At 41.4% G+C, this 15,521-nt stretch overlaps 1 long non-coding RNA gene across 1 annotated transcript; it reads left to right on the forward strand.

Moving 5' to 3' along the window:
* The first annotated feature begins 3,111 nt into the window (after nucleotides 1–3,111).
* Nucleotides 3,112–14,528, forward strand: LOC116585176. Its single transcript, XR_004283489.1, has 4 exons — nucleotides 3,112–3,187; nucleotides 3,296–3,373; nucleotides 11,180–11,281; nucleotides 14,449–14,528. It is a non-coding gene; the product is annotated as an uncharacterized LOC116585176 (long non-coding RNA).
* Nucleotides 14,529–15,521: the final 993 nt, after the last annotated feature.

A 15,521-nucleotide genomic window follows, 5' to 3' on the forward strand; every position in this document is an offset into this window, starting at 1 on the left:
CTGACTAGAGCCCCAAAGGCTGTAAGATGGTACTTCAGGCCCAGCCAAGTTGGGGTTCTGATTTTCTAGAAGCACCACTGTATCTCTTGCACTGTACGATAACCTTCTAGGATCTGTATTAATGTGCCCTTTTCCAGGTCTGAAAGTTGACTCAGAAGTCATGTAACTTGCTCACATTCACAGTAAGGATAGGTAGAACTTGGATTTGAACCCACATCCTTCTGATTCCAAAATGTGTATACTTAACTACTACCTTGCATATTTTTAGGTAGCATCAAGCACTACTTATGCTATTGACTTATAGCTGTTCCATGCTATATTATGTAAGCTTTCTTTGATTATGATGTAGAGGTATTATTGCTTTGATTATACACATATATGCACTTTCAATTCCACATCTGTACAGGTACTTTGGAAAATACTCCTTTCACGGCATGTGTAAGTTTGGAAACAAAGCTAGGAGAGGGAAGATCTTAGGTTAGGACGACTGCCTGCTCTGAGTCATAGGGTCACAACATACTGGATGGACCATTGGTTGTTGGGGGAGATCAATGGTGATATGTTACTCATAACAGTCATCACATGGCAATTTACATACCACTTATTTTTTAAAATAAAAAGAATTAGAGGCTATACAAAATTATTTTTTGCATGTATATGGTAGGGCAGGGGCCAGCAATTCCATAAACAAACACATTATCTCCCTCCTTTCCATTAACAATGGATTGGGAAACACTTTCCACTTGTGAGGCACCTGTGTGTATGCAGGGTAGGAGGGGTGGGGAAGGCAGGGAACTGATCTGCATTCTTTAGAGTGTTTAGGGAAAAAAACCCTGGAACTTCAAAGCTCTCATTGGCACTTGGTGTTGCCAAAGATAAATTCCTTATCATTTTGGGGAGAGATATAGATGTCATTTTGGTTTTTGGAGTAAACTTTTGCATGAACCTTGAGTTATGTGAAGGTAAAATAAGATCCTATTTGAGAATGACGGATTTGGAAAAAAAGAAATCCAACTGCTCCACAAAACAACGTAAATGACTGTGTTTTCTGTGATCACAATAGCACGTCTGTAAGATTGTTATGGGGTCAGCTGGTCTGATTTCTCCTGAGAGGCTAGAACAAAGTAAAGATAGGTTTTCCTCAGTGGGATGAATGAATGGGCCCTAGGAATTCAGCTGAGAGTTGAGGAATGATGACTGATTTTAGGAGTAGGGTTTCCTACTGTTTTGTGCTGTAACTGCCTTATGTTTCTATAAACTTTGCATTTATTCAACAGGGCTTTACTGCATGTTTTACCGCGGTCTTTTGAAGAAAAAAGTCTCATGTCAGCTGTGTTTGTAGAAAGAAAGGCCGTGTCTAGTTTCAGGGTGAGGCAGAGCAGAGACGACATCACCAGCATAAAGAACAGCTGTGAGATGGTGGGGCTGGGGAAACATGGTGAGGAAGCCTGGCATGGCCACAACCAGGAGGATGTCAGCTCCATTTGCAGATTCTCAGAACTTATGAAGGAGCACTTTGTGTCATCATACATAATAGAGACCCAGATGGTAATTATTTAGGTATTAGAAGGAGGGAAAATTCAAGAAGCTAGTGGGTTCTTGTGTTATGTCTATAATAACATGAATTTAATTCTCAAATTGTTGACTATATATACCTGGAGTGAAAGAAAAAGGTGGCATCAGAAAGAGTATAGAAATAGTATAGAAACTGTATAGAAAATTGAACTTCAATCTCATTTATGACCATTGCATATCTTCTGTGGAAGAAAGCTTAAGAATCATTGGTGTATCTGTTCCCCAGAAATATACTTACTAACATAAAGCAAGTCACTTGTCAATATTGTCTATTGACAAGCCACAGATTGTCCTCTGTCTAATAGAATCCTAGATTACATTTCTCATTAGCTATTGTCAGATGGAGATATTTTTATTTTCAACCCAAGGGTATTGTCCTTATAAATATTGCTTCCGTTCACCCTATATGGTCATAATTATATGATTAATCACATGATTATTTTTCAAAAACACACATCGTGTAAGAATAATTTTGGTTATTATGGTATTTTTCTATACATTTTTCTATTTTCTTCCCAGAGTTTTTCCTCCACTAATGAAATTCTATTCATTTTATTTTAGGTGCATCAGTAAGTTGTGCTTCTTTGTGTTCTATGATTACATTTATCAGGTACATTTCTAAATTCAGATACATTTCTAAATTCAGTTTGGCTTTTATTTTATAATACATGGTGTCTTCCTTTGGTTTCCTAACCACACAGAACACCAAATGGACTTTCATTTATTTACCTTTTAAAAAAATTATTTATTTATTTGATAGAGAGAGAGAGAGCGCGCGCAAGGGAACATACAAAGGGGAGGGAGGGGCAGAGGGAGAGGGAGAAACAGACTCCTCCTCGCTGAGCAGAGAGCCCTATGCTATACTCCATCCCAGGACCTTGAAATCATGATCTGAGTCGAAACCTGACTAAGCCACCCAGGCACCCCAAATGGACTTTAAAATGCTTATGGAGTTATTGACCCAAACCATTACTGACCTTTGGGTAACATTAACAAGGTATGGAGAATTTACGAGAAAAAATTTGAATTTTCAGTCATATATGAGTAAGCTTTCTTTGGCCTATGTGTGAAATCCTTCTTTAGCTTTAGCTTTGCCTTAAACATTCCAGTATCTTTTTAAATTCCATGTTGGATTCTTAAAATTCATCAGGTAGTACTTGGTCTGCTATGTCAGGAACAATAATGGCCACTCAAAGATGTCCACATCCTAATCCCTAGAATCTGTGAGTATGTCAAGTTACATAGCAAGGGAGAATTGAGGTTGCAAATGGAATTAGTTGCTAATCAGCTGGATTTAAAATAGGGAGATTATCCTGGATTATCTGGGTGGGCCCAATGTGATCACAAGGGTCCTTAAAAATTGAAGAAAGAAGCAGAAGAGTCAGAGGGAAATGTAATTACAGACCAAAGGTAGAGGGAGATGTGAAGTTGGCTTTGAAGACACAGGAAGAGGGCCATGAGCCAAGGAATGTGGGTGGCCTCTAAACCCTGGAAGAGGCTACCTAAAGGATTCAGGATTCACCTCTTGAGCTTTCAGGAAGGAAGACAGACCTGCCCATACTTTGATTTTAGCTTCTGAGCTCCTGAATGGTTTTATCTCAGATAAATTTAGGTATTATGTGGTTTTTGAACAATTATTAATTAGTCTATTTCATCTATATTATTTCATCAAATTTATGTGCATAGACATGTGTGTCATGTCCCCTCATTTTTCTTTCAGTGTCGGCTGAGTCTGCTGTGACAGCCCCTCTTTCGTTCCTGCTCTCCAAGTCTTTGCAGTCCTGTTTGGATCTGACCTGTGAGTATACCATATTTGATTTGCAAGTCTGGTACCTGGGCAATGATTGTGCTTTTAGTTGACTTCTCAGAATGTTTCCTAGGGCATCTGGGGTCAGCCCCGTGCATGCCCAGGTTGGGGGTGTGACCAGGAGTGCACAGCCAACTCTGGAAGATGGCTTCCTTGAGCTCCTCCCTTTCTGTGTTTTTCCCATGCCTTTCCATGTCCCCAAGGCCCCCCTTTTAAGTCCTGCTGCCAGAAATCTGAAATCTGATTTACTCTGCTCTGCCAGCATTTCTCATGGCTCTGCCAGTGTTTGTAGCTTGGAGGTTGAAAGAGAGAGAGGGAGACAAGCAGTAAGACTTTACCTCTCCCTCCCCACTCTCTTAGGTCTTAGTAGCATAGCTCTTCCAAGCAGGGAAGTAGGGGTTCCTTCTTCAGAATTTTAGACCCCCGTGGACCCTCCTGCTCCGTGCTGGCAAGTGACCCCTCAACCACTCCTCAAGCCTAGACTAGGGAGGTTTGCCTGGTTCACTAATGCTCACCTCTGGGTGTAGGCACTTTGGCAGTTAGGCCAGGGGAGAGCGGGGGTACAGAAAGGTAAATACCCCATTGTTTCCATGGTGTTCCAGATCCTGTCCTCCTTCCTAGCCCACCTGTTGCACGAATCACCGTTCAGTGTCTAGCTACATTCAGTGGGAGAAACAGAACAGAAGGCTGATCCTGTCTTCCTCCCAACTGGAACTGGATAGAAAATGCGCATTAGATCGGAAGGTAGTGCACGTTGAAGGGATGAACCTTTGCAGTCGTAGCCTTGGTGGAGGAAAGGGGCACCCTGGTGGGATGGTGTGGATGAACGGTCACGTGAAGGGGTCTTCTCCTAACGTCACCCAGGCTGTCTCAGCTCCCAAACACAACATCCCCCGCCCCATCCCTCCTTGAAGACACCATACATGGGAAGCCTCAGGGTTGCAGGAATATTAGCTGAGTGTCCCAGAATTCCACCCCCAGGGCTCACTTCCCTCTGCCTCCCCACCTACCCCATCATTGTCTTCTGATAGTTTCATTTATTAACACTTGCTCACCATCATTTTCTTTTCTTTTTTTTTTTTTTAAAGATTTATTTATTTATTTATTTGACAGACAGAGATCACAAGTAGGCAGAGAGGCAGGTAGAGAGAGAGAGAGAGGAGGAAGCAGGCTCCCTGCTGAGCAGAGAGCCCGATGCGGGACTCGATCCCAGGACCCTGAGATCATGACCTGAGCCGAAGGCAGCGGCTTAACCCACTGAGCCACCCAGGCGCCCGCTCACCATCATTTTCATGTGACATCTGGGGAAATGTAAAGATCATTACATATAAAATTTCTTGAATAAAGAATAAAGATCCTTATATATTTTTTTTAAAGATTAACGTTAAGCTGTTTAAAGGGTTTTTTGTTTTGTTTTGTTTTTCGCTTTTTTTGGTTTTGTTTTTAATTTTTCCATGCTCGCCGTTAACAAATTCAGGAGCGTGTTGGAACAGTGAGAGTTCACACTGCTCTAAAGCACACAGAAAGATGATTACATGTAATTTGCTGGAATCCTCCTTGAGTTTATGTCACTAGTAAATCTCCTGTAAGCAGTTTAGTTGTTCACACACTGAAAAGTATGTGGATTAGGGAGAGTAAAAGACTGTGTGGGAATTTATACAGATCAGGAACGCTGGCTGGCCCTTGTTGAATCCAATTTTCTCTTCTTCATGATCAGCTTAGAACCAGAATATTATTGCTGAAATGGGCTATTATTGCTGAAATTAGCCTAACAGGCTAATCTAACTTAAGAAAAAAAAAAAATTCAATGACTTTCTCGGGTCTCACGGCCGGTGGATGCCCACAGCAGGTGCAGGCTACAGGTCTTCTGACTTGCCGCCTGTTGTACTGTTTGCGAAGCGATTCTAAAGAATTCACCAGTCCTGGGAGTGGTGTTCAGGGTGCCGGTGGTCCCCCGTTGTAACAGGCACGTGGGGCGTTTGCCTCCTTTGAAGCCTATATCCTGGCTTCCCTTCTTGTTTGGGGTGGTGATGTTCTTTTGTGTGTTCGTATATGAATTCAGCTCCAAGAACAGGAGAGGGCTAAAGGTCAGGGGGTTTACGACTCTGTCCTTTGGTCCCTCAGCAGGACACGATCACAGACTTTTGGAGTTCGTGTCTACCCAGTTATCATCCGCAACCACAGTAAGGAGGGCAGACCTTCACGGGGAGCGTGTGAGTGCCAGGCCCCGGACGGGTCGCTGGTGAGAAAAAGACCAGTTGTGGTGTCTGCCCTTCTGAGAGCCGTGTGGTCTGGTCTGTTAGCAGAACTGTTTCCTGAGCTAAAGAATACGTAAGTGGAGGTTGGCCTCTTCTCCCCGCTCCGCTGGTCTTTTATTTTGTACTCGTTATTCTTTCTAAAGCTGAGATAGGCATGGGAGAACTCTTTAATCTTACTTGCCTTTTGGAAGGCCCTTTGGCATCCTTGGTGAGTCAAGAATCAGGGGCGGAAGCGGACGGGTTACTAACACTGCCTCATGAAAGAGGACATCACGGCTTTCTCTGGTTTCCTCTTGACTCCAGCAGCCTCAGACCTCCGAATGCCCTGAAGTCTCTACGGTCCTATCCTCATGCCCGCCAGCATGTGAGGGTGCTGCGTGTTCCAGGCCCGGCCCGCCCCTGCTGCTGCCTTCTCACCACCGGCTCTGACCGGGGCGGTTGGGCCATGTTCTCTGATTCATCCCAGCTTGTCAGCCCTGATATCCTGGCCGGACTCATCTTGTTGCACAGAGCAAGTCATCAACGTACATCGATATTACTGCTAAAGAAATTATATACCAAACATAGAGTTAAAGAAAAAAAAAAAAAAAGAGAGAGAGAGAGAAATTTGTTGCAACGTAGGTAGTTAAGGGATGGTTCCTGGTAGTGACTCCAGCTAGTTTTGCTTTGCTTTGCACCTTAATTTTGCTGGCTATTAGCATCCAATATTCTCAAAGCGATGATAGCTAATGAGGTCAAAGCAGCACAGAGACTCCTAGGAATTCTGTTTCAGGACTTGATGTCTTTGGCATCCTTAATATTTTATGTGTTCAAGGCTTTAAACCAATACCTGAGAGAAGCTGGCAACTCTCATCACATAATACATAACACAGTATGTTAATTTGGAAGTAATAGAATGGATGACTGTGGTGAATCCAGAGAGCCAGTTTAAGGAGGAGCCAGATACATTGGCTTCTGCAATCAAGGTATAGGTATCTAGGTATCTTTCCGTTTCTAGTCTCTGCAGTGTTTTGCTAAGATCGGAAGCTCGCCCGCCTTACCTGCTGGCCTTCAGGTCCACCCTGCATTCCCTAAGGAGGACTCCATGAGACTCCAGGGTACAGCTCCACATCAGAGGACACTTACAGGGCTCTTTCAAGGAGTTTCAGTGAGAACTGATTGAGGCGGAACACCTCGATCCCTTCAGGACTTAGATATCCAAGCCTGGAACTTTTTGTAGCACCTTAGAGTGGGGAGAATTCTCTGAGAGATTCCTGGACCTGTGGGCTGGTCCTGTGCAGACTCTGAGCCTGTAAGTGAGAGTCAGCCTGAAGCCACTGGCATAGCCTCTCAAGTTTCAGGAGAAAGCGCTGGTAGGACCATTATATGGTCTGTGAGAGGCCAGATGCCATGGAGCAAAACCATAACAATAAAAAATTATCACAGCTAACACTTATTAACCGCTTTACTCGTCATATCTGTTTACTCGTTATAACACCACTTAGAGATACTAATATTTTCCCCATTTTACAGATGAGGCAACAAAAATATTGTTAATTGTCCAAGGTCTCACAGAGAGAGAATGGACGTTTTCTTCGTGCCAAATGCAGACGGTTTGAATGGCTTAAGGTGGAAAAAGAGACATTCGTGTTTGAACACATCATGTTCTTGCTATGACAACAATATTCAATCGTAGCGTTAGATCTGGAAGATGTCCTTTAATGTGGTGGTAGGTAATCAGAAACCTCAACACACTCATATGCCCAAGATCATACAGTTAATAAATAGCAGAGCTGAGAGCGAAACTCAAGTGTTTTGATAACCGTGGCAAAGTCCTACCATTAACTTTTTGATAGTGGGATTCAGGATGCTACAGAGACAGAACGCAAGGCCTGCAATTGTACAGTAACCAGGATTCTGCTGCCATCTAGTGGGACAATTGTATAATATATTTTTTTATTAAAAAAAAATTTTTTTTTTAAATTAGTGTATAATGTATTATTAGCCCCAGCAGTACAGGTCTGTGAATCACCAGGTTTACACACTTCACAGCACACACCATAGCACATACCCTCCCCAATGTCCATAACCCCACCACCCTCTCCCTATCCCCCCACCCCCGGCAACCCTCAGTTTGTTTTGTGAGATTCGGAGTCTCTTAGGGTTTGTCTCCCTCCCCATCCCATCTGGTTTCATTTGGGTAATATTTTTTAAAAAGTTTCAGAACCTGGGCTTGGAGCCACACCACCAGCACAACAGTAAACTGCTGTCAGAGATACAAGGATGACAAGGAATTGGAGAGGTTATTTAGTGTCCTGGCAATATTTTGCAGATGGGACTGGGGGGCAGATTGGGGAGTTTATTTTATATGTATATATAAAACTCTGGTCTCTACTTTTGTTCAGCTCAGTGCTCTTTTCCTCTGGTACCGCACTGATGGGAAACAGAAGTTCCTTTCGATTCAGACTCCAAAATCAGTGTATTTACCTGAAGTATAGTGAGGCTTTCAGCACACGTGGTATCACTCAACTTTTTATTTTGACAGATAGTTCTTAGTTATAGTACTGGAAGGGAGCACTAGTATGTATAATATGGACATATATCTATGTCTCCATATCTATATATTTTACGACTATGTCTCCACCTTGATCTACCAATGCGGTCTTTTTTTTTTTTTTTTTTTTTAAAGCTTACACTAGAATAAATTTCTATTTCTTAGGCACTTGATAACTTATGATAGCCTTCAAATACACTGGCTGTCAATAGACTGCTGGTCATTATTTTTTAGAAAAGTTAATGAGATTAGTGGAGGCTGGGTGGCTCAGTCGGTTAAGCGTTTGACTCTTGATTTCAGCTCTGCTCATGATCTCAGGATTTTGAGATCAAGCCCCGCGTCAGGCTCCACGCTCAGTGGGGCGTCTACTTGAGATTCTCTCCCCCCTCCTTCTGCCCCAGCCCCCTCACATAAACAAATAAATAAATATTTTTAAAAATGTTGGTGAGATTTAAAAAGTTAATAGAGTATACATAATAGAATACACAATATACATCAATAAAATACACTGTATGCCACTATAGTCTTAGCAGTAGAGGAATTTTATAGCAAGCTTCATAGATGCTTATTTCAAAATAGATTTTTATTTCTACCTCTGATAAATTTGTTTTGTATATCAGGGTCCATACAAGATTTTAAACATTCTGTAAGAACTTGTTTGTTGAATCTATGCATGAAATGGACAGTAACTAAAAATGGTGATTTCTTCTCTCTTTGTCACATTTGCTAGTTTGTTTCCTCAATTCTTTTACCTAAAACAATGTACTGAATATCTGGGAGAGTAAGAGCCGTTTTCATTTGGTGCTGGTGTTTTTGAAAAATAGCATGGGGGCCGGGACAGAGAGAAACAGACTTCTATCAGGAGAAAAAAGAGCTCTTGTCTTTTTTTTTGGAGGATCTCAACCATAGGGAGGATTTTAAAGATTTTTCTTATTTTTACCTCTTTTCTGTATGTTCTAGATACAATTCTTCAGTAGATGGGAACTATCACCAAGTGTCTTATCAATTGTTATAATCTTGCAATTTTGCAAGATGCTGGACACATATTAAAAATTCTGCCATATTGGCAACCTGGGTGGCTCAGTGGGTTAAGCAGCTGCCTTCAACTCAGGTCATGATCCTGGAGTCCCGGGATTGAGTCCCACACTGGGCTCCCTGCTTGGTGGGGAGTCTGCTTCTCTCATGCTCTCTCTCTCTCGCTCTCTCATTCTCTCTCAAATAAATAAATAGAGTCTTTAAAACAAATTCTGCCATATCTTTAGCAATTCTGTGGCAGTATCAGAAAGGAAAGAAGGAAGTAAGAGAGGAAGGAAACTTTAAAATCTTCAGATGCAGACAAAAATAAACGAAATGAAGCTGGCTATTAGAATATATGGGTAGACAATGCTTTCCTGACAAAACCATGAAAAACTTCTTCTATTGTAACTTTGGCATAATTTAGAGAAGTTGCAGTGAGGTATATACATGTTGGGAAGGGTATGTGCTATGGGGAGTGCTGTATACACACACACACACACACACACACACACACACACACACACACACATTGAAGCCATGGCTCTGACGTCAGCCTGCCTAGCTCTGAATCCCAGCTCCACCGCCATTTACTGAGGGTAACCTTCAGCCCGTCACTTCATGTCCTATGTTGTCAATTTTCTGCTTTTTCACATAAATATTGCATAATAACTGTAGCTATTTCATAGAGCTTTGTGTGTGTGTGCTGGAATGAAGTAGTGCAGTTAAAATTGTTTTGAACAATGCTTGGCACATAGTCCACACTAATTTTCAGCTGTTAAAATAATTGTTACCAGTGGCTCCAGTTAGAGATCTTGAAGGGATTAAAGTCTAGTCTTAACTCAGTGGAATCATGAGTCTGATAACATTTCTTGTGAACCAGTCTCTGTTTCAACCACTTAGAACTAATTCTGTTCCCTGGAGAGTTGTTCCTCAACGTCTTGAGCAGATCAGAGTTTCTTCTGAGTCTGTTAAATCTGGCTCTGCTCAGTACCATGTGAGGGTTAGGACATTGAGGCAGGACTCAAACTTGGGGAGTCATTATCACTTTTCTGTCTCAGCAATTGTTGGAGTCGGTTGGTATTACAAGTGTAAATGACAACATAGGCTACTCTTCAAGAGCACATAGAAGATGAAAAGTGTGGCCTGCTCCTGGTTTTACTGGTCCCTGGGCAGGAGACCACAGGTGCACCTGATCTCTGAGAGTGGTATCTTTATGACAGATTGGGCCTGTGCCAAGGAGACATGGGTACGGGAGCCCTAAATAATTTACAATGGAGAATTTTTTTTGGACACCACATAATATCTACTTCTCCCTCAGCTAGTATCACAGACTGTGGGAGAGTTCTTGGAAAAACCGTGGACAGTGTAGAGCTGGACAAGACCTCAATTGTAGGAATGAGGAGGTCCTCAGGCCTTAATTTTTTTTTTAAAGATTTTAATTATTTATTTGACAGAGAGAGGGAGAGATCACAAGTAGGAAGAGAGGCAGGCAGAGAGGAGGGGGAAGCAGGCGCCCTGCTGAGCAGAGAGCCCGATGCGGGGCTTGATCCCAGGACCCTGAAATCACGACCTCAGCCAAAGGCAGAGGCTTAACCCACTGAGTCACCCAGGCACCCTATCAGGCCTTAATTCTATATCTGACTTGGGATCTTTTTCTCTTGTTGGGTCTCATGTGCCTAAGGCAAGTTAATGATGTTAATCATACCCTTCAGTTAATGCACGCTATCATCTTTGGGGCACGGAAGGCTCAGCTCTTGTTTAATTTACGCCCATTCCTCATACCCCATTTCCCTCTGCCTATGCTTGTATGTATTTTTAATCAACATAGATGGTCATGTATAAAAATTCCATGTGTTTTGTATTTTTTTTGCCAGCACTGTGATTTTAAGACCGATCCATGTTGCTATACATACACTGTTTGCTGTGTTTAACATGTGTGTAACTTCCCATGGTGTGCATTCTTAACATTCTACCTGTTTATTCTTCTAGGCTAGGACTGGAGATCCAGTTTTCATTTGACTCTCTGCCTGCACGAACAGTGCTACAGAGGCATTCTCCTGCATATTCTCCTGTGGACCATGTGAAAATTTGGTATGTTTTATGTATCTCCAGGAGCAGAACATACAGAGTTTCTGTGTATGTGTAATTGACCACGAGCCTCTAGATTCCTCCCAGAATGCATAGAACAGCCAGCTCTCCAACCAGCGGTGCATGAGGGGGCCTTTGTCCCCAGATCTCCACCAACCCTGGGCTTTACACAGCTTTGTAATTTCACTCAGTCTCACAGACATAAAGTGATATCTCATGGTTGTTTTAATTAGCATTAGTCTGATAATTAATGAGTTTGACTATCTCTTTATATGCTCTTAAGGTTTTTGGATTTCCTCATCTGTAAATTGCATTTTTAAAAAATTAATAGGCTTTATTTTTTTAAAGCAGTTTTAGATTTAGAGAAAAGCTGAGCCCACAGTGCAGTTCCCACACTCTCTCTCACTCCCACACAGTTTTCCCTATTAACATCTTACATTTGAATAATACATTTGTTACAATTAATGAACGATAGTTTATTTGGATTTCCTTAGTTTTTACCTCATACACTTTCTTGGTCCAGGATCCCAAACAGGTATCACATTTTATTTAGTCTTTGGGTCTCCTTGGGCTCCTCTCGGAGTGATGGTTTTTCAGACTTTTCTTGGTTTTGATGAACTTGACAGAAGTTTGAGGAATACTGGCCCAGGTATTTTATAGAATGTCCCTCTCTTGGAATTTGTCTCATGTTTTTCTCATTAATAAACTGAGTTTACAGCTTTTTAGGAGGGAGCCCACAGATGTCAAGTTTCATTTTCATTTTCTTTTTTTTTTTTTTTAAAGATTTTATTTATTTCTTTGGCAGAGGCAGATCACAAGTAGGCAGAGAGACAGGCAGAGAGAGGAGGAAGCAGGCTCCCTGCTGAGCAGAGAACCCTATGCGGGACTCCATACCAGGACCCTGAGATCATGACCTGGGCCGAAGGCAGAGGCTTCAACCCACTGAGCCACCCAGGCGCCCCTCAAGTTTCATTTTCATTCCATCATATCAATCATCAGCATGATTTATGATTGTTGATGTTGATTTTGATTAGTTGGCCAAAGCAGTGTTTTTCAGGTTTCTCTCTTGTAAAATCTCTTTTCTCCCCCCTTTTTAAACATAGAGAATACTTTGGAAGAAATTCACTATGCAATATCTATGCAGAAGGCGTGGGGACTTATGGTCCCTTTTTTTAAGGGGGAAAAAGTTCACATACTTTATTTGTAATGCTTTTGCAGGAAAGTTTTGTCTCTTCTCTCTCATTTATTAATTTATACAATCATTTATTTATATTAGTGTGGACTAACTCATGGACATTTATTTATACTTTGGGTTATAATTCAGTACTACTGTATATATTTTGTTCCAGCTTTGACCACTAGGAACTCTTTATATTGGCTCCTTTGTCCCACTGACTTACCCCAGTCTTCGTGGGGTTTTTCCCCCCTTTTTTTGAGCACTTCCAGTCTTCCTGATACTACAATATACTCTAGGCTCATTCTGATTATTAACAGTCATTTCTACTAGGATCCTTTACTCCTTTTGTTGGTGAGAATGGCATTAGAAACTAGGGTCAGAGTGCTAGGTATGTTCATGGCTTCTGAATTATCATTTCTTTCAGGCCTTCTCTGTGGACAGAGCAAGCACACATGTGTATGTATGAAACCCAGTGTATATACACATATTCATAAATATTTCTGTATGTAACCATCTGTAGCTACCTTAGGTTAAACATGGGTTCTTACTGATTCTCCAGCTCGACTCCATTACCACCTGGATCATTTCAGCCTCCTCGCCTCTCTTATTTGTTAATGTCCGTTCCAACAGTGAGAAACTTGGCTCCTAGTATCTTCCATCCACTTACTAATAATTCAGTTCCAGCACACATGGTAGCAGTATCAGAATTGTTAGCAAGTATCTCCACGGGAAATAACTTTATCAGCTGGAGTGTAGTGCTTATGCATTATTCCTTTGGCCCTTCGTCTTAACAGAAGGTTTCTAAAGTTGTGAGGGTTGACACCATTTCCCCTGACCCTTCTGGTGAAGTTGTTTCGTACATTTAGAATACAGTTAAATTCTCTTGTCATAGTCTGCATTCTTTCCTCTGGTCTTTGACCTCATAAATGATGTTTTTGAAGTTGCGTACATTAACGTTCAGCATTTGGGTTGTACAGTTCTGTGGGTTTTGACAAATGCGTAATGTCCTTTGTCCACTGTCACAGAACCATGCAGAACAGCTTTACTACCCTAAAAATCCTCTGTAGGACCCCTGGCCATTTGATGGTGCATTTTATTTTATTTTCTTTGTGGACTTTCTTTTATTTTCTAAATTTTAATGCCTTGTCAGTTTTAGAATTGCAAATCTACCACTATTTTGCTTAAGATTTGTTCTTTTATGAATCTTTTTGAAGTAGGTTGTTCCTGACCCCATGTTATGAATATGTTTACTTACATTCTTCCCTATTAATTCCAGAGTATTATAAGTTTACCTTAAAGAGTTTAGTCCCTTTGTATCTTCAAATGTTATCTATTTGATAACATTCCAATTTAATTTTTCTACACATTGAAGAAAAATGTCACAATAGCTACAAAACAACCTTTTCACAGTGATTTATGATGCCATTACTATAGTTTTAAGTTCCATATAGACCTGGATTTCTATTCTGTTTTAATTAACTATTTGTATATGTTTTTTTATTATATCTTAATATCTACTTATGTACATTCCCACACATTACTTTTCCTTTTTTGACTTCTTTCTTGTAGATTTTAAAATTTCTGCATTCATTTTCAAATAAGGATTTTGAATTAAAAATTCACCTGGAATTTTAATGAGGATTGCATTTAACTTATAAATTTGAAGAGGATTGATACTTTTGTGATAGTGAGTTATTCACTTCAAGAGCATGGACTGTCTTCTCATTTATTCAGCCCATGTTTTATGATCTTATTAACATTTTAAAGTTACCTGAATGCCTGAGCAGATTATAGAAGCTTTCTTCCACTTACACTGCCCAGGGTTGAATCCACTCCACTCAACCTCTCTCCCAGTTCAATGTTCCCAAGACTAAGACGACTTTCAGGGGATTCCCCAGCCTTCAGACTCTCCAAAGATTCTCATAATTATTGTTGTTATGGTTGTTAGCTTTCCACATCATTTTAGTTTCCCTTCACATTTATGGTTTTCCAGCCTTGGAGGAAAGAGTGCCAGCAGCTTGCTTGACGTCACCATGCTGAAGAGCCTGGATGTAATTCGCTGGTAAGCCTGTGTGAGCCCCGCATCGGGCTCTCTGCTCAGCGGGGAGCCTTCTTCCTTTCCTCTCTCTCTGTCTACCTCTCTGCCTGCTTGTGATCACTCTCTGTCAAATAAATAAATATAATCTTAAAAAAAAGAAGCCTGTGTGAATGAGGCTGTGTATTGTTTTCATGTTTTTGTGGGCATCGGGGGAAGAAGTCACCGACTTGATCCATTTCAGTACCTGTAAAATGAGGACCTGACCTGGACTTGCTGGCCCAGGTGGACAGGCAGAAACAGAGGCCCATAAAGCACATATCTAAATATTTGACAGTTTGAAATACATCTGACAAACTGTTAAATAAATAAAATATGTTTTATCCTCCTTGTTTGGCAAACGTAATTTTATAACAACCTGAAAATCCAGGTTCAGGTCTGAAATTCTTAGATCCTCTGAATTCTGTAGTAGAACTTGGCAAAATGCAGAAAGGCCGCCTTGACCTGTCTCGGTTTCCCTCCCAGATCCAACTCTCCGCCTCTGTGACGATCTCATAGCATGCACGTGCACATGTTGGTCCATCTGTCTAAAGCCTATCTACACCTTCTACAAACAAGTGCCTCTTGGTGCACCAATCATGTGGTCCCCCTAGAGAGGAGACCTATGTAGATGCTGGAATGGAATGGAATTCTGGCATCCTGGGTACTAGAATAAGGTCTGGAAGGAGGAAGAGTTGATTTTAGGGTGGGCATGTCCCTTTGGCTTGATAGATGCCTAGCCCCTTGGTGGGAGGGAAGGGGGTCCCGGCTGGACAGAGGGGAGAATAGGGCATCTTAAATTTTGTTGCCCAGAGTTAGAGCTCTGTGTGCCTAGGCCCAAGAGAGGGACTGGTCAAGTACTATTGCTTCTTTTAGGCTTTGAAGAAAGAAGTATCATCCATTCCTTTTAAATTCTGAAGAGACTTAGTTGTTGCCTAACCCCCTGATGCAGGGGAGAAGTTTCCATTTTGGGGGTCAAATAAAGTATGGAT

This window comes from Mustela erminea, chromosome 2, assembly GCF_009829155.1.
Source record: "Mustela erminea isolate mMusErm1 chromosome 2, mMusErm1.Pri, whole genome shotgun sequence".
NCBI lineage: Eukaryota > Metazoa > Chordata > Mammalia > Carnivora > Mustelidae > Mustela > Mustela erminea.